This window comes from Manis javanica, chromosome 14, assembly GCF_040802235.1.
Source record: "Manis javanica isolate MJ-LG chromosome 14, MJ_LKY, whole genome shotgun sequence".
Classification (NCBI taxonomy): Eukaryota; Metazoa; Chordata; class Mammalia; order Pholidota; family Manidae; genus Manis; species Manis javanica.
In genome coordinates this window covers 47,847,835-47,870,671 of record NC_133169.1, presented here as the reverse complement: position 1 = coordinate 47,870,671, position 22,837 = coordinate 47,847,835, and the positions used below count along the sequence as shown (strand labels likewise).

Below are 22,837 nucleotides of genomic sequence, written 5' to 3'. Positions count from 1 at the left end.
CTATCCTGCCATAGTCGCCTTATACAGCTTAGAATCGGTGCCACTGTTTACAGCCTGTTTGCTTCTAAGGCGTTTCAAGTAAGCAGTGATCTGCCCATGTTCACCCTCAGGTGGTTTGATAGTGGATGTTTTATTTTGTTGTTTTTTAAAACACTATGGCTGAGAGTAGATGTCCAATATTTTTCTCCTTTTTAAATTCTGATAATTTTATTTGAAGGGCTTTGCTCCTTCGCAGCCTTGAAAGATAGCAGCCTGTTGACCTAATACACACCTCATAGGAGTGATTCTTTGGTTTTTTAAAGTCCCTAAAAGGTACTGATTTCATGCATTGTAAGCATTCAATAAATAGGTATTTATTAAATGAGTGGGAGAATTTGAGAACTTAAGTTGTGACTTTAAACTGCCACTTGAAATACTTAAAAAGTGATGATAAAGTGACTGAAAACAGAAGTTAGTACTTTGTTACAATGAAAATCTAAATTTATGCCTCTGGTAAGTATTATTTCTTTAAATGCATTAACTTTGTTTTAATTTAATAAAGAATTTGTATAGTTTGCAATGAAAAGAAGCTACATGAGTGTTTTTCCTCAGCAACATTAAATGACTTCCTGATTAAGATCATTTTGTTTGTGCTTAGTATTAGACAAATTCTGTACTTTTCTCATTCTACTAATACATTTATTTATTTACTTATTTATTTATTTTTATTTTGGTATCATTACTCTACAATTGCATGAGGAACATTATGTTTACTAGACTCCCCCCACCACCAAGTTCCCCCCACATTCCCCATTGCAGTCATTGCCTGTCAGCCTACAAGATGTTGTAGAATCACTGCTTGTCTTCTCTGTGTTATACAGCCCTCCCCGTGCCCCCCAACATTATACATACTAATCATAATGCCCCCTTTTCCCCTCCACTCTCCTTATCCCTCCCTTCCCACCCATCCTCCCCAGTCCTTTTCCCTTTGGTAACTGTTAGTCCATTCTTGGGTTCTGTGAGTCTTCTGGTACTTTGCTCCTTCAGCTTTTCCTTTGTACTTATACTCCACAGATGAGTGAAATCATTCCATACTTGTCTTTCTCTGCCTGGCTTATTTCACTGAGCATAATACCCTCTAGCTCCATCCATGTTGTTGCAAATGGTATGATTTGTTTTCTTCTTACGGCTGCATAACATTCCATTGTGTATATGTACAACATCTTCTTTATCCACTCATCTACTGATGGACACTCACATTGCTTCCGTTTCTTGGCCATTGTGAATAGTGCAGTGATAAACACAGGGGTGCATATGTCTTTTTAAAACTGGGCTGCTGCATTCTTGGGGTAAATTCCTAGGAGAGAAATTCCTGGGTCAAACGGTATTTCTATTTTGAGTTTTTATGAGGAACCTCCATACTGCTTTACACAATGGTTGAACTGGTATACATTCCCACCAGCAGTGTAGGAGGGTTCCCCTTTCTTCATATCCTCGCCAACATTTGTTCTTGTTTGTCTTTTGGATGGTGGCGATGCTTACTGGTGTGAGGTGATATTTTATTGTGGTTTTAATTTGCATTTCTTCGATGACTAGTGAGGTGGAGCAACCTTTCATGTGTCTGTTGGCCATCTGAATTTCTTCTTTGGAGAACTATCTGTTCAGTTCCTCTGACCATTTTTTAATTGGATTATTTGCTTTTTGTTTGTTGATGTATGTGAGCTCTTCATATATTTTGGATGTCAACCCTTTATATGATCTGTCATTTATGAATATATTCTCCCGTACTATAGGATGCCTTTTTGTTCTATTGGTGGTGTCCTTTGCTGTACAGAAGCTTTTCAGTTTGATGTAGTCTCACTTGTTCATTTGTGTTGTTGTTTCCCTTGCCCGGGGAGATATGTTCAAGAAGAAGTCACTGATGTTTATGTTCAAGAGATTTTTGCCTATGTTTTTTTCTAAGAGTTTTATGGTTTCATGACTTACATTCAGGTCTCTGATCCATTTCGAATTTATTTTGTGTATGGGGGTAGACAGTGATCCAGTTTCATTCTCTTACATGTAGCTGTCCAGTTTTGCCAGCACCATCTGTTGAAGAGACTGTCATTTCCCCATTGTATGTCCATGGCTCCTTTATCATGTATTAATTGGCCATATATGTTTGGGTTAATGTTTGGATTCTCTATTCTGTTCCACTGGTCTGTGGCTCTGTTCTTGTGCCAGTACCAAATTGTCTAGATTACTGTGCCTTTGTAGTAGAGCTTGAAGTTGGGGAGTGAGTTCCCCCTCCCCACTTTATTCTTCCTTCTCAGGATTGCTTTGGCTTTTCGGGGTCTTTGGTTTTTCCATATGAATTTTTGAACTATTTGTTTCAGTTCATTGAAGAATGCTGTTGGTGATTTGATAGGGATTGCATCGAATCTGTATATTGCTTTGGGCAGGATGCCCATTTTGACGATATTAATTCTTCCTAGCCAAGAGCATGGGATTAGTATCCATTTGTTAGTGTCCTCTTTAATTTCTCTTAAGAATGTCTTGTAGTTTTTAGGGTATAGGTCTTTCACTTCCTTGTTTAGGTTTATTCCCAGGTATTTTATTCTTTTTGATGCTATTGTGGAACTGTTTTCCTGATTTTTCTTTCTGTTAGTTCATTGTTAGTGTATAGGTATGCCAAATATTTCTGTGTATTAATTTTGTATCCAATTTTGCTGAATGCTGATATTGGTTCTAGTAGTTTTGGACTCGAGTCTTTAGGGTATTTTATGTATACTTTCATGTCATCTGCAATTAGTGACACTTTGACTTCTTCTTTACCAATCTGGATGCCTTATGTTTCTTTGTTTTGTCTGATTGCCATGGCTAGGACCTCCAGTACTATGTTGAATAACAGTTGGGAGAGTGAGCATTCCTGTCTTGTTCCCGATCTTAGAGTAAAAGCTTTCAGCTTCTCACTGTTAAGTATGATGTTGGCTGTGGGTTTGTCATATATGGCCTTTATTATGTTGAAGTACTTGCCCTGTATACCTATTTTGTTGAGAGTTTTTATCATGAATGGATGTTGAATTTTGTTCAATGCTTTTTCAGCATCTATGGAGATGATCATGTGGTTTTTGTCCTTCTTTTTATTGATGTGGTGGATGATGTTGATGGATTTTCGAATGTTGTACCATCCTTGCATCCCTGGGATGAATCCCACTTGGTCATGGTGTATGATCCTCTTGATGTATTTTTGAATTCGGTTTGCTAATATTTTGTTGAATATTTTTGCATCTATATTCATCAGGGATATTGTTCTGTAATTTTCTTTTTTGGTTGGGTCTTTGCCTGGTTTTGGTATTAGAATGATGCTGGCTTCATAGAATGAGTTTGGGAGTATTCCCTCCTCTTCTATTTTTTGGACAACTTTCAGGAGAATGGGTATTATGTCTTCTCTATATGTCTGATAAAATTTAGCAGGGAATCCATTTGGCCCAGGGATTTTGTTTTTGGGTAGTTTTTTGATTACCGATTCAATTTCTTTGTTGGTAATTGGTCTGTTTAGATTTTATGTTTCTTCCTTGGTCAGTCTTTGAAGGTTGTATTGTTGTAGGAAGGCTTTCAAAAAGCCCTTGCTTTTCTTTTGTCCCAGGGGAGCCGGCTGTGGGGACCCACTCGCAGATTTTACTTTTCCATTTCTCTAGTATCCAGCACACCATACAATGTGTGTCTGTACTTCTGGTGCAGATTGCTAGAGCTGGTTATTCAGCAGTCCTGCACTTCCACTCCCTCCCCACTGCAACTCCTTTCTTCCAAACAGGGAGCTGGGGTTGGGGGAGCGCTTGGGTCCTGCCAGGCTGTGGCTTGTATCTTACACCATTCGTGAGATGCTGAGTTCTCGCAGATGTAAATGTAGCCTGGCTGTTGTACTGTATGCTCTGGTTTCTCTTTTAGGAATAGTTGTATTTTCAAAAATATATATGGTTTTGGAAGGAAATTACCGCTGCCCTACACACGCCACAGTCTTGACTCCTACTCCTGTTAAAACATTTAATTAAGCCATGAGATACATTTTTTGACATCAGTGATACCATCTCCTTTTGTGGTTCTCTTCTTCTCTCTTCTCATTCTCAAGGCTCCTTTTCATTCACCTCCTCTTCTCACCATCCTTTGAGTCATTCCTCAGTTCCTGTCCCCTTCTCAATTTTGTCTTCTTTTCCATAGCTTCAACTCACCTATTCTCTGGTGAGTCCCAAGTATCTAGCTCCAGTCTACAATTCCCTGGTGAGCTCCAGACCCAAATACCTGTATACACTTAAAACTCAACATGTAAAACATTAATTCATTTTCTTCCCACTCAGTCTTGTCTCTTCCTGTTTTCCATTTTAGTCATTGCTATTGCTTTCTTTTGTGCCCAAAGTCGCGAATTCCAAGGAGACCACTAAGGAGCCAACACGGATGCAAAAGCAAAAGAGCCTTTATTCGAGCTAGCCCGAGCTCAGTCTCACACCTATGCCGACACAGTGGCCAGGTGCCAGAGAAAGAGAGCGTGTTTTCCCCCGAACAAAGGTTTTATAGGTTTCCAGGGCGGTTTAGGGGGGTGATGGCCATGGCTCTGGCTGATTGGCTGGGCCTGGGGGTAGTTGGGGGGGTGATGAGTCTTGGCTTTGGTCAGTTTGCAGGGTCTACGGGTGGTGGGTGTACTTCTTGCTGACTGGAGAGAGAGACTAAACTCCAATTGGCTGAAATAGGATCTGGGAGCTTGCCCTTTCACTTTCCACTCTTTTTAGCAATAAGAGACTACCATCATCCTCTATCTCCAAAGGTCTACTAGATTCTATACCTTCTGTCATCTAAACATTTCTCTAATTTGACCCATTCTCCATCATCATTACTCCTCCTTAGTCTTGGCCATCTAATTTCACATATATAGTACTTTTGTTATCTGCCAATAGGTGTCCTTCCCTGTACAACTGTCTCATTTCCTTCCCTTTCTCCTAGGAAGCAGCAATGAATATTTTAAATTATAAAGCTCATATTATCACTGTCCTGCTTAAAATGCTTCAGTGACTTCTTATTGGCCAGTCTAGATGCTAGTCTACAATCAAATGCCTGTAGATATCATACAACATAAATAGTAATAACAACAACAGATATTTATTGATTGCTATTCAATCACTGTTTGGCCATTTAAGGGTTTAAACCTTATTTTACTTAATCCCTTTAAGGTAGGTGATATTATTATTTCCATTTAACAGATGAGGAAATAAAAGCATTTTAGTATTTTTGCCAGCTTGCCTAAGATCTGAAGCGTCAGGATTTAAATCTAGACAGCTTAGCTTCTAACCTAAATTCATTCTTAGCAGTAATGTTATATTCTGACTCCTTGTGAATAGTCTTTGGTTTGAAATAATTAGGAGTGGGAGATTGTGACATGCTGGAGAATATTGCTTGATCAAAAAGGCCAGTTACCACTCAGCTCCAGATACCTGTTGGCATATAAGAATTTGAGCCCAGGATAGTCCACATCTTCCTGTTTTCCAAGAATAAGTGGAATTCTGGTCTTAAGAAATTTCCAATTTTTTAAATGTCAGTAATTAAAAAAAAAAACAGGATAAAAGGAAACCAAACATCTGTTCAGGTTACATTTGGACAGTTAGCCTATAGTTTGCAACCTTCGGTTTTCAGCATGATGATTATTTTTCTAGCTTCATCTCTCAAAAATCACTAACTCATATTCTAGTTCTAGTGGACACCTTACAGTTCCTGTAAGCCTTAGGCTTTTTCTGTGCCCTTGTACAAATGTCTTCCTCTGTCTGGAATTCCTTTCCCTTACCTCACCCCATCCCTGCCTTCCTTATTATCGTTTATTTATCTTCATCATTCAAGACTAACTCTCCTGGTTGGGGCTGGAAGCTTTTTTCTGTCCCCATTGTGTCTTGCCTTTGGTCTAGATTAGTTCCTCCTCCTATTTGCTTCCATTACACTCTCTCCATGCTTATAGCAATTTGTCTTTTTCTCTACCCAGACTATAAGTTCTCATTGTTTATATCCTGGCATGTGTTAAGTGCCTGGGTATTAGGACATCTAGATATCTGTGAGTCCCTCTCATCTGACTCCAGATGGAATTGTGTATTTTTCCCCTACATATATGTATAACAATAACAACATTATACACAGCAGTAATAGTAAGATAACTTCGTTCAGGTTCCTGGACCCGATTCCAATGTGTATATGTATGTGGGGGGCGGGGGCGGCTTCCCACACATACTAATACTAAGCAATTCTTGAACACCAGCAGGCTGTTGGAGAACTCAACTTAATTCCAATGCTATCTGCACAGAGACAGCACCAGATTCCCAGGTTAAGGGCTTTGTCCTACAAGACTTCCCCCCCACTCCCAACTCCAGATGCCAGCAACAAGTCCCAGGCAGCTCCCTGTGCTTCCGACCCACTGGCCTCAGATTGGAGGTTTCCACGATCTCCTCTGTTCTATTGATTTGCTAGATTTCCTCACAGACCCAGGAAAACACTTATGTTTACCAGTTTAGTAAAGGATATTTCCATAAAGGATGCAAGTTAACAGCCAGATGAAGAGATACACAGGGCAAGGTCCCAAGTAAAAGAGCTTCTGTCCTCTTGGAGCCTGGGGCCTGGCTCCCTTATGCGTGAGGGTGTTCTGATGCCACAAGTACAGAAGCTCTCTCCAACCAAGAAGCCAGATCCAACTGAGACAAATAGAGAGAGCAAAAAGCTCTTCTCAGGGGTTTTTGTGAGGGCTTCCCTGTACAGTCATGATGGACTAAATTATTGGCCATTGGCTGATTCAGCCTCCAGGCCTGCCCACGGGTAAGGAGTGCAAAAGTCTCTCATTAACATGACAAAACACCCATTTCACCTTTAAGTCTCTGCAGTGTTTTCAGGAACTGTTGATGAAGAGCAAATAGGCCTGGGAAATAGATATTTGATCATATGAATGCCCAAAACTGTATTTCATGTAACTCAGTATATAACACTATCGATTCAGAGCTAGCTTTGAGTACAAGGGGAGGGCAGTGATGGGCTCATGACCAACCTGTAGGAGTTGAGGGTGGCCTCAGGGGTAACAGGAACCAGGGCTTTGGGTGCTGGCAGGGTTTTTGCCATCCTGGGTCTCTCCTCTCTGTGGATCTTCTCCATTCAGTCTTGCTTTAGAGTCTCTCCCATAGATCTGGAGTGTGACCTCTGACACTTCCAGACACATCTTTAGACTCTCCTTTTACCTCCAGGTAGAAAAATCCCAGGTAGGTGCTCTGACTGGCTCAGTTTATGTCAACTCCCCATCTCAACCTATCAACATGGATGAGACAGACAAACAATTTAAAATAAGGGAAGATTTTCCTTAGGAAGGGACTTTTAAGATGTCATCTAATTTAATAATTATTCAGGCTACAAGGAAGCAGGAAATGTTTCAGCTTATACAGAGACCCAGAAGAAGGATGCCAAATTAAAAAAAAAAAGAATCAACCTGGCTGTAATAATCATAAAAAAGTAGATTGCAAGGGGCTAGAAGGTGATGTAGCTAATCCACTGTGCAGGAAGAAGTTAACAGAAGACTTGACTGCTAACCTGCTTAACAAGATGCCTTGACTTTATGGTTGGTGAGGGTTTCCACCATCACCAGAACTGATAAGAATGGCTCCCTATGTGTATACTGTACAATGTAGTTTATGCTGAACACATCTGCTTTTCTCCTAGGAGTCTAGAAGTTGGGTATGTGCTAAGCAGTGGGTGCCTACCAGCCCTGTCCTCAATAAAAACCTTGGGCACTAAATCTCTTAATGAGCTTCCCTGGTGTATATTTCATACATGCTTTCATAGTTCATTACTGGGGAATTATTATGTACTGTGTGACTCTTTTGGGAGAAGACTCTGGAAATTTAATCTGGACTACACCCAATGTGCCTTTTGAATTTACTGCTTTTACTTTGTATCCTTTTGTGGTAATAAATTATGGGACTATATGCAAAGTCTTGTGAGTCCTCCTAGTGAATCATCAAACATGGGAGTGGTTTAGGGACCCCAACACAGCTGCTTAGGCTGGGATTATTGATGTAGGCAAGAAAAGATGGAAGTTTGGTCCAGGGTGTTGGACTGACTTGAGAAATATTCTAAAAGTAGGATTGACAGGACTTGGTCACTGTTTGAATGTGGGGAGAAAGAGACAGCAAAGTTATTAAGGACGTCTGTAAGTTTCTGACTTCAGCAACTGATTAAGTGGTGGTACCCATTTACTAGGGGAGCAGCAAATATAATAGAAGGAATACTGAATCCAAAGTAAAATGATCTGTGTGGAATGAAGTTCAGACTTGGTTGCTTATTAATCTTGTTATCACAAGCACATTCTTTTGAAGCTCAATTGCCCAACTGATATTGTTATGAGGATTAAATGAGGCATTTGAATGAAATTTTCTAAATTATTAGGTACATATAAATGTTAGTTCTGATTGCTAATCTACCACTTGGTAGGTACCTAATATGTACCAGAAGCCTCCAAGCATTTTCCATATTGCTACTACTGTGCTTTGATTCATAAGAGTTATAAGTTCAGAGTACCTAAAATACTGGGATTCTTTCCTTTTCTTTTTTACTGTAGAAGTTCTGATATATGATATGATATTATTCTTTAAAAGATCTCTATCATATTAGAAATAGATGAAGTATTGATCTTTAAATATTCAGACTCCCAGACATTGTTATTAAGCACATGATGTCCAGTAAGGGCATTTGCTAAGGTTACATAGCTATGCTGAGGTTGAATGACATTAGCACTCTGGTCTTCTAAAATAGAGCATACTTTGCATTGTGTTAAATGCTTCTCATTTACATATTCTGTGGATGAACATGGGAACTTTGCTTTCTTAATTCCAAATCTGTTGAGTAGCCCGTATTACATTATAATCTCATTTTATTACCTGTTGAATGAAAACCAGTTACACATGCAAAGAAAGTGTATATTCGTGAACTAGCTTGAGTACAAAATGTCTAGATTCCAAAGAAATAATGATGTTCTCTTTCTCCTCTAGACCACTTCACCTGCATTGTGAGGGTGCTATTTAGCCTGTGTACACACAGGCTCTTGTGGCACTTTCAGTTAAATGCCGTGAAGAAGATAGTTCAGCCTGGAAACACACGGGAGCCCTTAGAAAGGTGAGTGTGTTGGGCTTGCCTGAATTTATCATTCAGTAGTTTGGTGAATTAATATAAATTGGGGATATGAGTGAGGGAGATTAAGTGTTTGAAAGGCAAAATGAGTTATTAACAGTATTTCAATAGAAAATACAGCACTTTCAGGCTAAAAAAGTTAAAAATGTTTTTCCTGCACAGTGAGGTCTTCTACATCTGTCTGTAAACCTTGGCCTTTTTCCCTTTACATTCAGACAGATTTATTTTGCTTTTGCAGCAAACTTTCAACTTAGAAAAGTTATAAAAATTGGGCTAACAAAGTGAATAAATAATAAAATGTCTGCAATAAAATGTCTTACCTATTTTACTTATCTGCCATCTGTTCTTCTTGTTCTTGCCTCCAATCACAATTCAAAGGTGGCTTTTGAGTCACCACTTCTAAATGTAACAATTCTAGCCTTTTCTCAATTTTGCTTCTCTAAATACTGCTTTTTTCCCCATGTTAAAACAAGTGTGTGTGTGTGTGCATATATATACACGCACGTACATATATATTCTTAGCAAATTTAAAGTTCTTTTTAAGTTAAAATTGTGTAAATATGTTAGAAAAATTATGCAAGTTTAGTTAAATGTTAGGATTTTCAGGGACTTGAGGATAAATGGGATAAATGGTACCAAAGGATTGACTGTGTGGGTTGGCTTAGAGAATGATAAAGTAAGAAAATTACTTCAGTGTTTATTTGGGAAAGTTGACAGGAGAAAGTGATAGGTGTGGTGTAAATTGAACCTTTTGATTTATAAAGACTTTTAAAAAAAGTTTTAAACCTCACTGAAAAGTTTTTGTTAAAATCATATCTTCTTTTACAAAGAAGAGAAAACCAACTATACATACATGAAATGAATTCAGTAACCTTTACTTTTTTTCACAGATTTACTTCCAAATCAGTTATGTGTGCACAAATTTAGGAAGTATGATCACAAAGTGTGTTATGTCTTAATTAGGGATATTGGTTTTTGGCCATTGAACCTGAGTACTAGTCCAAGTTCATGGTCCCTAAACAGACATATTCCTTTCTTGGTCAAGACATAAAAACTCTGAACCTCACCTTTCTCAAAGGTAAATGAGAGGTTTTGAACGTAAGATTTATAAGTGTCGTTCTGTCCCTAAAATTCTAAGTTCTCAAAATGGATTTCTATTATTTTCCTTTAATGATTTTCCCTCCTTATTCCTAGTTGATTCTTGGATAATTTTGCTTTCTGCAATTATCTTTTTTTATCTAAATGTTACTTCAGTTTCTCTAAATGTACTCTAATCTGATATTTGAACTGTTTGTTGTCATTTCAAGTATATATTAGATTTCTATGCTGTGTCATTGTTTAAATATGTTTTCTTAATTAACTAGTCTAATCATGAAAGAGTAACACATTTAAAATATTTTCTGATGTAATTTGGGTCTAAATTTATACATCTTACTGTTTGCTATGATGAGACCTAATGACAGAAAATTAGATAACTGTCAGTCTATGATAGAAGGATCATGAATTAATTTAGGTAACTGTTCTGTCCACTTTCTTTCTCCATTTGAAAATCATTAGCTATTTTTAAAAGTACTTAACATTTACCATAAGACAGATTGTTATCAGAACATAAGTTAGAAATGTATAGCCATATGAATCATTTCAGTGAATGGAAATGATATTCTCTAGGTTGGTTTGTCTCATGTTATGAACTTTTTCTACAGTAGATCTAAATGTTAGGTAAATAGCAGATTGTAAATAATGGCAACCACAGTATTTTTGAGTAATGAAATGTATCACTGTGGTTTCTATGACTATTCTGTATTGTTCATTGCTCCTTTTTCTCATTTCCTTCTTCCTTCCCTTTTTCTCTCACTTTTTTTCTTCCTTCTTTTCTGTCTTCATTAAGCCTCACTCATTCATCCAATCCCTATGATTCCTTATCCTCAGGCACAATAATTCCAATGAAAACAGACTTTTGCCAGATTTAATCTCACCTAGGGCAATAAAAATATGGATACTTGTAGTTTTTTAAAGGGATATTAGAGTTAATTTGATAATGAGGTTTAGGTGTGCTGGAAAAAAATCATCATTACAATTAGTGTAAATTTTAGTTAGCGGAATTTCTGTTAAAAAAGTCTTTATATCAGGATTTCTTAATCTGTGTTCTTTCCCTCTATTTTTTGTTTTGTTTTGCTGAGAAATAGGATGGTAGCATCCAGCGTATACTCAAACAGCATGTTCCCCCAAAAGTTTAAGATGCACTATAATCTAGACAAAGCAACTATCCTACACAGCTTCTCTCACCCTTGACTCTTTTCTTTCTTTAACCCACATACCTTTTCCACCTCTCACATAGGAATCTTTTTTTTAATGGTATCATTAATATACAATTGCATGAGCAACATTATGGTTACTAGACTCCCCCCATTATCAAGTCCCCACCAGAGACCCCATTGCAGTCACTGTCCATCAGAGTAGTGAGATGCTGTAGAATCACTACGTGTCTTCTCTGTGCTACACTGCCTTCCATGTGCTGCCCCACTACATTATGTGTACTAATTGTAATGCCCCTTATTACCTTTCTCCCTCTGTTCCCACCCACCCCAAACCTCCCTTTCCCTTTAGCAACTGTTAGTCCATTCTAGGGTTCTGTGAATCTGCTGATGTTTTGTTCCTTCAGTTTTTGCTTGGTCCTTATGCTCCACAGATGAGAAATCATTTGGTACTTGTCTTTCTCTGCCTGGCTTATTTCACTGAGCCTAATACCCTCTAGCTCCATCTATGTTGTTGCAAATAGTAGGATTTGTTTTCTTCCTATGGGTGAATAATACTCCGTTATGTATCTGTACCACATCTTTGTTATCCATTCATCTACTGATGGACTTCCATTTCTTCGCTATTGTGAATAGTGCTGTGATAAACATAGGGGGGCATATGTCTTTTTCACACTGGGCTCCTGCATTCTTAGGGTAAATTCCTAGGAGTAGAATTCCTGGGTCAAATGTTATTTCTATTTTCAGTTTTTTGAGGAACCTCCATACTGCTTTCCACAATCATTGAACTAGTTTACATTACCACCAGCAGTGTGTAGGAGGGTTTCTTTTTCTCCACATCCTCATCAGCATTCGTTGTTCCTATTCTTTTCAATGTTGGCCATCCTAACTGGTGTGAGGTGTTATCTCATTGTGGTTTTAATTTGTATTTCCCTGACAACTAGCGATGTGGGGCATCTTTTCATGTGTCTGTTTGCCATCTGAATTTCTTCTTTGGAGAATTGTCTGTTTATATCCTCCACCCAGTTTTTAATAAGGTTATTTGCTTTTTGAGTGTTGAGGCATATGAGTTCTTTATAGATTTTGGATGTTAACCCCTTGTCAGATATGTCATTTACAAATATATTCTCCCATACTGTAGGATGTCTTTTTGTTCTGCTGATAGTGTCCTTTGCTGTACAGAAGCTTTTTAGCATGATGTAGTCACATTTGTTCATTTTTTATTTTGTTTCCATTGCCCGAGGAGATGCATTCAGGAAAAAGTTGCTCATGTATGTATTCAAGAGACTTTTGCCTATGTTTTCTCCTAGGAGTTTTATGGTTTCATGACTTACATACAGGTCTTTGATCCATTTTGAGTTTCCTTTTGTGAATGTTGTTAGACAATAATTCAGTTTCATTCTCTTGCATATAGATGTCCAGTTTTGCCAACAACAACTGTTGAAGAGGCTCTCATTTTCCCATTGTCCATTGCTCCGTTATTGTATATTAATTGACCATGTATGCTTGGGTTTATATCTGGGCTCTCTAGTCTGTTCCATTCATCTATGGCTCTGTTCTTGTGCCAGTGCCAATTTTTTTTTTTATTACTGTGGCTTTGTAGTAGAGCTTGAAGTCAGGGAGCATAATTCCCCCACTTTATTCTTCCTTCTCATGATTGTTTTGGCTATTTGGGGTCTTTCATGGTTCCAGATGAATTTTAAAACTATTTGCTTTAGTTCACTGAGGAATGCTGTTCATATTTTGATAGGAATTGCATTGAATCTATAGATTGCTTTAGGCAGGATGGCCATTTTGACAATATTAATTCATTCTATCCATGAGCATGGAATGTGTTTCCATTTATTGGTATCTTCTTTAATTTCTCTCATGGGTGTCTTATAGTTTTCAGAGTATATGTCTTTCACTTCCATAGTTAGGTTTATTCCTAGGTATTTCATTCTTTTTGATACAAATGTGAATGGAATTCTTTTCCTGATTTCTTTTTCTGCTAGTTTATCATTAGTGTATAGGAATGCAACAGATTTCTGTGTATTAATTTTCTATCAGGCAACATTGCTGAATTCAGATATTAGATCTAGTAGTTTTGGAGTGTATTCTTTAGGGTTTTTTATGTACAATATCATGTCATCTACAAAAAGGGATAGTTTAATTTCTTCCTTGCCAATCTGGATGCCTTTTATTTCTTTGTGTTGTCTGACTGCCATGGCCTAGAACTCCAGACCTATGTTGAATAAAAGTGGAGAGAGTGGGCACCCTTGTCTTGTTCCTGATCTTAAAGGAAAAGCTTTCAGCTTCTCCCTGTAAACTATAATGCTAGCTGTGGGTTTTCATCTGTATGGCCTTTATTATGTTGAGGTACTTGCCCTCTATACCCAATTTGTTGAGAGTTTTTATCATGAGTGGATGTTGAATTTTGTTGAATGCTTTTTCAGCATCTATGGAGATGATCATGTGGTTTTTGTCCTTCTTTTTGTTGATGTGGTGGATGGTGTTGATGGATTTTCAAATGTTGTACCAAGCTTGCATCCCTGGGATGAATCCTACTTGTTCATGATGAATGATCTTTTTGATCTATTTTTGAATTTGGCTTGCTGATATTTTGTTGAGTATTTTTGCATCTATGTTCATCAGGGTTACTGGTCTCTAATTTTCTTTTTTATGATGTCTTTGCCTGGTTTTGGTATTAGAGTGATGTTGGCCTCATAGAATGAGTTTGGAAGTATTCCATCCTCTTCTACTGTTTGGAAAACTTTAAAGGGGATGGGTATTAGGTCTTCACTAAATGTTTGATTAAATTCAGTACTGAAACCATCATGTCCAGGAGTTTTGTTCTTGGGTAGTTTTTTGATTACCACTTCAGTTTCCTTACTGGTAATTGGTGTGTTCAGATTTTCTATTTCTTCCTGGGTCAGCCTTGGAAGTTTGTACTTTTCTAGAATGTTGTCCATTTCTTCTAGGTTATCCAGTTTGTTAGCATATAATTTTTCATGGTTTTCTCTCATAATTCTTTATATTTCTGTGGTGTCCTTCATGATTTATCCTTTCTTATTTCTGACTCGGTATATGTGTTTAGACTCTTTTTTTCTTGATAAGTTTGGCTAGGGGTTTATCTATTTTGTTTATTTTCTTGAAGAACCATCTCATGCTTTCATTGATTCTTTCAATTGTTTTATTCTTCTTGATTTTATTCATTTCTGCTCTAATCTTTATATGTCCCTCCTTCTATGGACTTTGGGCCTCATTTGTTCTTCCTTTTCTAGTTACATTAATTGTGAGTTTAGACTGTTCATTTGGGATTGTTATTCTTTCATCAGGTAGGCCTGAATTGCAATATACTTCCCAGATTTTGTGGTGTTGAAATATTGTTATCATTGGTCTCTATATATTGCTTGATCCCTGTTTTTATTTGGTTATTGATCCATTGATTATTTAGGAGCATGTTATTAAGCCTCCATTTGTTTGTGGGCTTTTTCATTTTCTTTGTGTAATTTATTTCTAGTTTCATACCTTTGTGATCTGAGAAGCTGGTTGGTACAATTTCAATCTTTTTATATTTACTGAGCCTCTTTTTGTAGCCTAGCATGTGATCTATTATAGAAAATGATCCATGTGCACTTGAGAAGAATGTGTATCCTGATTTTTTGTATGGAGTCTTCTGCGCATGTCCGTTTGGTACAGCTGTTATAATACATTGTTCAGTGTCTCTGTCTCCTTATTTATCTTCTGTCTGGTTGATTTGTCCTTTGGAGTGAGTAGGATGTTGAGGTCTTCTATAATGAATGCATTGCATTCTATTTCCCCCTTTAATTCTGTTAGTATTTTTTAACATGTATGTGATCCTGTGTTGGGTGCATAGTTTTAATAGTTATATCCTCTTGTTGGACTGAAACCTTTATCATTATGTAATGTCCTTCTTTGTCTCTTGTTACCTTCTTTGTTTTGAAGACTAATTTATGTGTTACAAGTTCTGCAACTCCTGTCTTTTTCTCCTTGTTAGTTGCATGAAATATCTCTTTCTATCCCTTTTCTTTCTGTCTGTGTATGTCTTTGGGTTTGATGTGAGTCTCTTGTAAGCAGCATATAGACAGGTCCTGTTTTTTTATCCTTTCAGTAACTATGTCTTTGGATTGGTGCATTCAGACCATTTACATTTAGGGTGATTTTCAATAGGTATGTACTTATTGCTATTGCAGGTTTTAGATTCGTGGATACCAAAGGTTCAAGGGTAAGTCCCTTACTATCTCACACTCTAATTTAACTCACTTCATATGCTATTATAAACACAACCTAAAGGTTATTTTTTTTTTCTCCTTTCCCTTCCCTCTCTATTCTTTATATATTGGTTATCATATTGTGTACTCTTTCCCTGATTGACTTTGGGGATAGTTGATTTGATTTTGCATCTTAGTCATTAATTGTTCTACTTTGCTGTGGTTTTATTTCCCTGGTGACAGCTATTTAGCCTTAGTAATACTTCCATCTATAGTATTCACTCCAAAATGTATTGTGGAGGTAGTTTGTGACAGGTAAATTCTCTCAGCTTTTGCTTATCTCAAAATTGTTTAATCCCTGCTTCAAATTTAAATGATAGCCTTGCCAGGTAGAGTATTGATGTTCGAGCCCCTTCTGCCTCATTGCATTAAATATATCATGCCACTCCCTTCTGGCCTGTAATGATTCTGTTGAGAAATATGATGATAGCCTGATGGGTTTTCCTTTGTATCTGATCTTTTTTCTCACTCTAGCTGCTTTTAAAAGTTTGTCTTTATCCTTGATCTTTGCCATTTTAATTATTGTATGTCTTGATGTTGTCTTCCTTTGTGTTGGGTGATATGTGTACCTCAATGTTCTGAGAAACTATCTTGTTCCCTAGATTGGAGAAGTTTTCAGCAATTATCTCCTCAATCACACTTTCCCTTTTTCTCTTTTTCTGGTACCCCTATAATGCAAATATTGTTCCATTTGGATTGGTCTCACAGTTTTCTCAATATTTTGTCATTCTTAGAGATCCTTTTTTCTCTCTGTGCCTCAGCTCCTTTGTATTCCTCTTCTCTAATTTCTTTTCCATTTTCTGTCTTCTACACTATATCTAATCTGTTTTTAAATCCCTCGATTATATATTTCATTTCAGATACTGTGTTCTGTAATGATTGAATCTCGATCCGGAATTCTTCTTTTAGTTCTTGAATGTGTTTCTTTACCTCCATGAGCATGTTTATGATTTTTATTTTGAAATGTGTTTCAGGTAGATTGTAGAGTTCAGTTTCACTTGGTCCTCTTTCTGGTGTTCATGGGATTTGGGGTTGAACCAGTTTCCTTTGATGTTTCATATTTGTAGGTGGTGACCTCTAGTGCCCAGAAGCTCTACTTTCTTGTGCTTCTCAGTCCCTGGAGCAATATCGTGTCACAGGGGATTGGCACTACTGCCTGGTGGGTGGAAAGAGCTGTTTCCTGCTTCCTGGCTGCAGTGCCTGTCTTCACTGCCAGAACCAGTGGGTCAAGAACAGAGGTGTAAGCCTCTGTGCTTTGCATTTGTAGCTGCCATAGGCGGGGATTCCCTCTTACTGGACTTACCTGAGGGCTGAGGCTGCTGTTTTGCGAGCCGGTGTGCGCTGACCAACAGAAAGGTGCAGCAGGCTGTGTATCATGGGCAACCTTGGAGCTGTGTAGTCAGCCAGAGGGATGGCGTGCCTGAAGGTTCTGAAAGTTCCTAACCTACTTGTACTAGTTCATCAGAACAATTTTGTCCCCCTTTCCTTTCTCCTGAGCAGTAAGCTCTGAGCAATCCTTGCCCTTTTTTCAGCCCATTCACTGTAGGAAACCTCTCAGACTACCCACCATTCTTTTGTCCCAGAGCAGCCAGAGGTGGATCCCTGTTTTCCACAAGCAGCTCAGTCTCTCCAGGTATTCACCTGTTTTAGCTTTCCAACCCTACTAATATCCAGAACACCATGCAATATAGGTTCATGCTCCCAGAGCAGATCTCCAGGGCTGGGTGTTCTGCAGTTCTAGGCCTCCACCTCCCTCCCTGCTCAATTTCTCTTCCTTCTGCCCATGAGTTGGGGTGGGGGAAGGGCTTGGGTCTGGCTGAAACACGGCTTTGGTATGCTACCCTGTTCCTAGAGGTCTGTTCTTTTCTCCAGGTGTATGCAGTCTGGTGCAGCCTTCTTTCCTGTTGCTCTTTCAGGATTAGTTGTATTAATTATATTTTCATATTATATGTGGTTTTTGGAGGAGGCCTGTTTTACCTCTCCTGCCACCATCCTTAATCTCTCTCATACTGTTAATCTTTTACTCAAAAGACTTTATTGAATTTAGGAAACTTCTAGGCTGAATTTTATAGTTTCAGAAACCTAAATATGTCACATTGATTAATAAGCAGCAATATCATGGTAATATTTTCTTTTGAGTTTTCTACATTTTGAGTTCAAGTAAACTCTGTGTATTACTGTGGTTAATCCATTTTAAAAATATAAATATGCTGCTGTTTTGATATTCAGCAGGATGTTGATTTAATCAGGCAAGGGTGCGGTGGATCACATGACAAAGTGAGCAGTTGTAGAGTCAGGGACATTTTTAAAGTTTGGAATTCTGACATGATAACACATCATGGCTGAGTTGATTTAGCAGAAAGCAGAGAAGTAATTTAAATTAATTCAAAGAATTAATTTTCAAAAGAGGTACATCCAGAAATTTCCAGGCTTAGAAATTCCAACATTACTGAATCAGATTTCATTAGTTAGCAAGTATTTATTGCTCAGATTTTTGTTATGCCAAAGGACACATGAAAAACACAAAGCACAGTTCCTGATATTTTGGAATTTACAGTCTAGTTTAAGAGGGCACAATAACATGTGAGGAATAATGAGAGGTTGTAGAAAAATTAGGTATCATGAAATCACAAACTACTGTGGTCCAGACTATCAATGCCTTAAAAATTCAAGGTACTCTTATATCCCACAGTGTTTACTCAATTTTTATGTTTTACTGTTTAAAAAGTATAGTTAATGAATGAATGACATCATAGCAAAATTACTACTTTATCCCAATTCATACTTTAATTTGCAACAACCCCTATGTTGTTGTCAGTGACTGAAAAAACAGGCCCATTTCTTTTATGTGTGAAATACTATTGATAAGTTTGAATTTAGAAAAGTATAGAATCATAAAGTTTAATTTGTAAACTTATTTAATGTAATTATCAGTACATTCTATAAGAAACATAGTCTGATTTTTTATAGTAAATTGTTTTAACAAATCCTATTCTAGGAATTTGAGGGAAATTGTAAAAGAAAATATTTGTGGTCCATATTTTCTTCTTCTATTTCATTCATGTACTATTTAAACCTCTATAATAAGTATATATACTTCAATTTACTTTTTTCACATCATATTATTAGAAACTTTTTCATATAGCTCATATTTGTCATAATTTAGGTAATTGCTCCACTTTTGTTGTTCATTTCTAATTTTTCATCATTATAATGCTGCAGTGAATGTCTTGGATGTATAGCTATTTTTTTCCTGTTAGTTTACCAGGAAGAATTTCCAAGCCTGGGAATTAATGGGTCAAAAGTGATGATTTACATATGTTCACTTACACATACATTTTGTAATTTATATGCTGTCTTTTCAAGAACTGTTGGAATGGCTTTAATCACCTAACCAATTTCATTGTGAATCTAGAGGTATACTGTTGTACACAGATTTTGAGGAACTGAAACTTACATGCCTGAAAAATGGCATACTTAATTATACTCTAATGAAAAGTGTTTTTTCCAGTGTAAATTATTTTGTAATGTTCAGTGACTGATGAAACTAATTTTTTATTTTTTCCAGAATACATGTGATGTAGAAAAGTCTTATGAAGTGTAATTAAGCTTTGTGATAAGTGAACTATCTAAAGGAAAGTTATACCGTGAAGAAGGGACTCAGGAGTGTATAATGGTATGCTCTAAGATCAGATATAGTAGTTAAAGTTTGGGTTTTGTTGAAATTATGAATATAATTTTTTAAGCTATATCTATTACAGAATCAATTGTTAAAATTTCCTTCTTTAACATTAGGTTAGCCCTATTATTTGGACTACTGAATCTATGGAAAAATACTTAGAGGATTTCTGCTTACCTTTCCTCAGAATCACCAGCTTTCTTCAACACCACCTTTCTGGGGAAGATTTACCTAGCTGTCAGGTATAATTTGGGGTAGAGAGTAGGAAGCCTTTTTTTACAGTTAGCTAATTTTTTTTGAAACATGCTGTGTTACATAGTATAATACTTAAATCTTTATACAGAACTGTCATACAAGTATATGTCATAGAAGTATATAAGGACATAAATAAATTATTATTCTCAAATGAATAAATACTTAGAATATTAACAATTTTTGTATTTATAAGCATCCACCCATTTTATGATAATATTACTAATATTTGATATTTGAGCAGTTTTGGATTAGATCAGTGATGATAAATACTCAATATTTTAAGAGGATCAGGGTACTCATATATTTATTTATTTTTTTCGTATTGCCATTTTTACCACTAATCATCATCTATTTTTTAATCCTTTTAAAAATTATGTTGGTCAGAAAGCTGGTTTTTGAAGGTATTATGGCATTTATGTAATTTTAGAATAGCAAAATGTTCGATTTGTAGCCAGTTATATTACAACTTGGATAAATGAACTGGCTTAATCTATTTCATAAAACTGTGGGTCAATGTCAGTAGGCAAGAAAATAACAGGATAGGAAACCAGAAGGTAAGTAAATCAAACTGTGCTTATAGGACTGTGATCCTGACTTTATATGCCATTTGTTTCCAGGGAATTTGATGTGGGAATTAAGAAATTTATCATATTTATGGATCTTTGAAGCCTGCAATATATCAGAATTAAGCAGTGAATTGCTCCTTAAGTAATTAACCATTGCATCAAATAGTTTGGAGTCTGTTTTTTATCATTTGTACATTTGTCTCCAAAGTATTCTATTTAGAATTATAAGATATTGAACAAATTCAAATATTCAGTCATTAAATATTTTCTTCAATAGTTATTTATTTTTAAATTTCAAGTTAGTTATTTATTTTTAAATTTCAAGTTAAAAGTGTTTTTCCTTTTGGCATACAGTAGTTCTCCCTTATCCACAGGGGATGCATTCCTAGACCCTCAATGGATGACTGAAACTGTGGATAGTATGAAACCCCTATATATACTATGTTTTTTTCCAACACATGCATATCTATGATAGATTTTTTTATAAATTAGGCACAGTAATAGATTAACAACAATAACTAATAATAAAGTACAGCAGTTACAACAATATACCATAATAAGAGTTATGTGTACGTGGTCTCTCAAAGTACCTTATTGCACTGTATTCACCCTTCTTGTGATGATGTGAGATGGTAAAATGCCTATGTGATGAGATGAAGTGAGGTGAATGATGCAGGTATTGTGATGTAGTGTTAGGCTACTACTGACCTTCTTACAAAAGGTGAGAAGGAGGATTATCTGCTTCTAGACCACAGGTAACTGAAACCGCAGAAAGGGAAACACAAGTAAGGGAAGACATAAGTATGACCATCCTCAAGCGTGGAGAAGGTTAACCCCAAAAGCACTCCACTACTTTCTTAATCAGCTGTGCTTTCTTCACATGTAAAAGCCAGAGGCTGTGGTTCTTTGTGTTCTTATTACCCTGTGGTTCACTTTGTCATTAGTTTTTATTGGAAGGTATTTTTCTCCCATAAGCTGGAACTTACCTGGAGGCAGAAGATCTGGAACTGGGCACGAAAAGTCGGTCTGGGGTTTGGGTGTACAGCGATGCCTGTATTGCTTTAACCAAGCAAGAAATTCATTGATTTGGAGGCATGAAGAAGAACAGTGCAACATAGTGTCAGAAAGATAAAGGTGAAGGTGTAGTGGATCTTGAATTCACCATTGATGTGGGACAAAAATGTGGCATGATTCAAATTTTATTTCAGAATAAAACCTCATTCTAATATAAAATAGACTATGGGGTGTGAGGAATGGAGAGACTGGAAACAGAAAAGCTAGTTGGGGAAGGACATAATTAGAAACAGGAGGATAGGAAGCAATTAGAGCTTTCAGAGATGGAACAGTGTCAAGATGTGACAGCTAGTTGAACATGTGGGAGCCACGGGAGGAGAAAGAATCATGCTGTACTTGGATATTGAGCCTGGGGTGCTTGAACCTTTGTGGGACAGTTAACAGGAGGAGGAAATAGGGAGCAGATTTGTGGGGGCCTGAAAATATTTTGCATTTATTCAAGTTGAGGGGTTGGTTGGACCATTTAAGTGGATGTATTCAACTGAAATGAGAAAAATAAGATTACAGCTATAGGTAGATGTTTGCTCTGTTTCTGTTTAGATTTCTGTCATCTGTGTAATCTTTTTTATTTTCACATATGTATGTAATATATAAAGTAGATACATAATGTAAAATGTGTAATATATAAAAATATGTAGATACATATTTTTTGCTCTTACACTTTATTCACAGCTGTTTGTTTCTATTAATCATTGTATTGTATAGATGGATGTAATATTACACTAACTTTTGTGGATTTGACATTTTTCTTTATGTCACTTTCATGCAGAGTATATTTTCTGGTTAGCTGTATATGGATCTTTATTCTCAGATATGTATTTTATAATCAATTTGTAAATTTTCATCCAAAATTCTTCCAAAAGATGTTAGATGAGAGTTGGTTAGAATATATGGTGTTAAGGTATTGAACACAGTGTACTGTGTGTGCCTTTATTCATGTCTTTTTTAATACTTTCATAAAATTTTTAAATTGTCATCTTAACATCTGGAGCATTCTTTATAAAGCTAATACTAGAGGCTTTATGGTTTTAGTTACTATTTAAATGGTATCTTATTTTCTGTAATATTCTCAAATTACCTCTTCCTGGTTTAGAATGTTACTATATGTTTGTGTGTTCCTGTGATTCGCCACTTGCTGAACTCCCTTATCAGTGCTGATAGTTTGCCTGTTGATTGTTTTTAGGTTTGCTGTGTCATTATGATCACAGCATCTGAAAATAATGACAGCATTGCCCCTTCCTTTCAGATCCTTGCCTCTCCGTCGCTGCCGTGATGCGCGCCCAGCGCTGTCTTGAGCAGTAGGATGGGCAGCACCCTTTTTTGTGCCCCAAGCCAAAGAGAATTCTTCTTAAGTCTCCTGTGCATGTCTTTTTATTTGTTTATTATAAATAAAAACCACTTAGAAATTATATTTCTAATGTATAGATAAAATGTAAAAATCCAAATTTTAATTTTTGAACATTAATCTTCTACATTTAGCCACTTTGCTAATAAAAATAAATCCAGTGTTTGTTTCTTAAATGAACTGAAACCAGGAGATAGCCGGGAGACTCCTGAGTTTCTCAATACATTTTT

At 36.7% G+C, this 22,837-nt stretch overlaps 1 pseudogene; it reads left to right on the top strand.

Annotated features, from left to right (window-relative positions):
• The window catches only part of LOC140846026 (E3 ubiquitin-protein ligase UBR3-like), a 71,998-nt pseudogene extending 49,463 nt beyond the window's left edge, over positions 1–22,535 (top strand).
• The last annotated feature ends 302 nt before the right edge of the window (positions 22,536–22,837 follow it).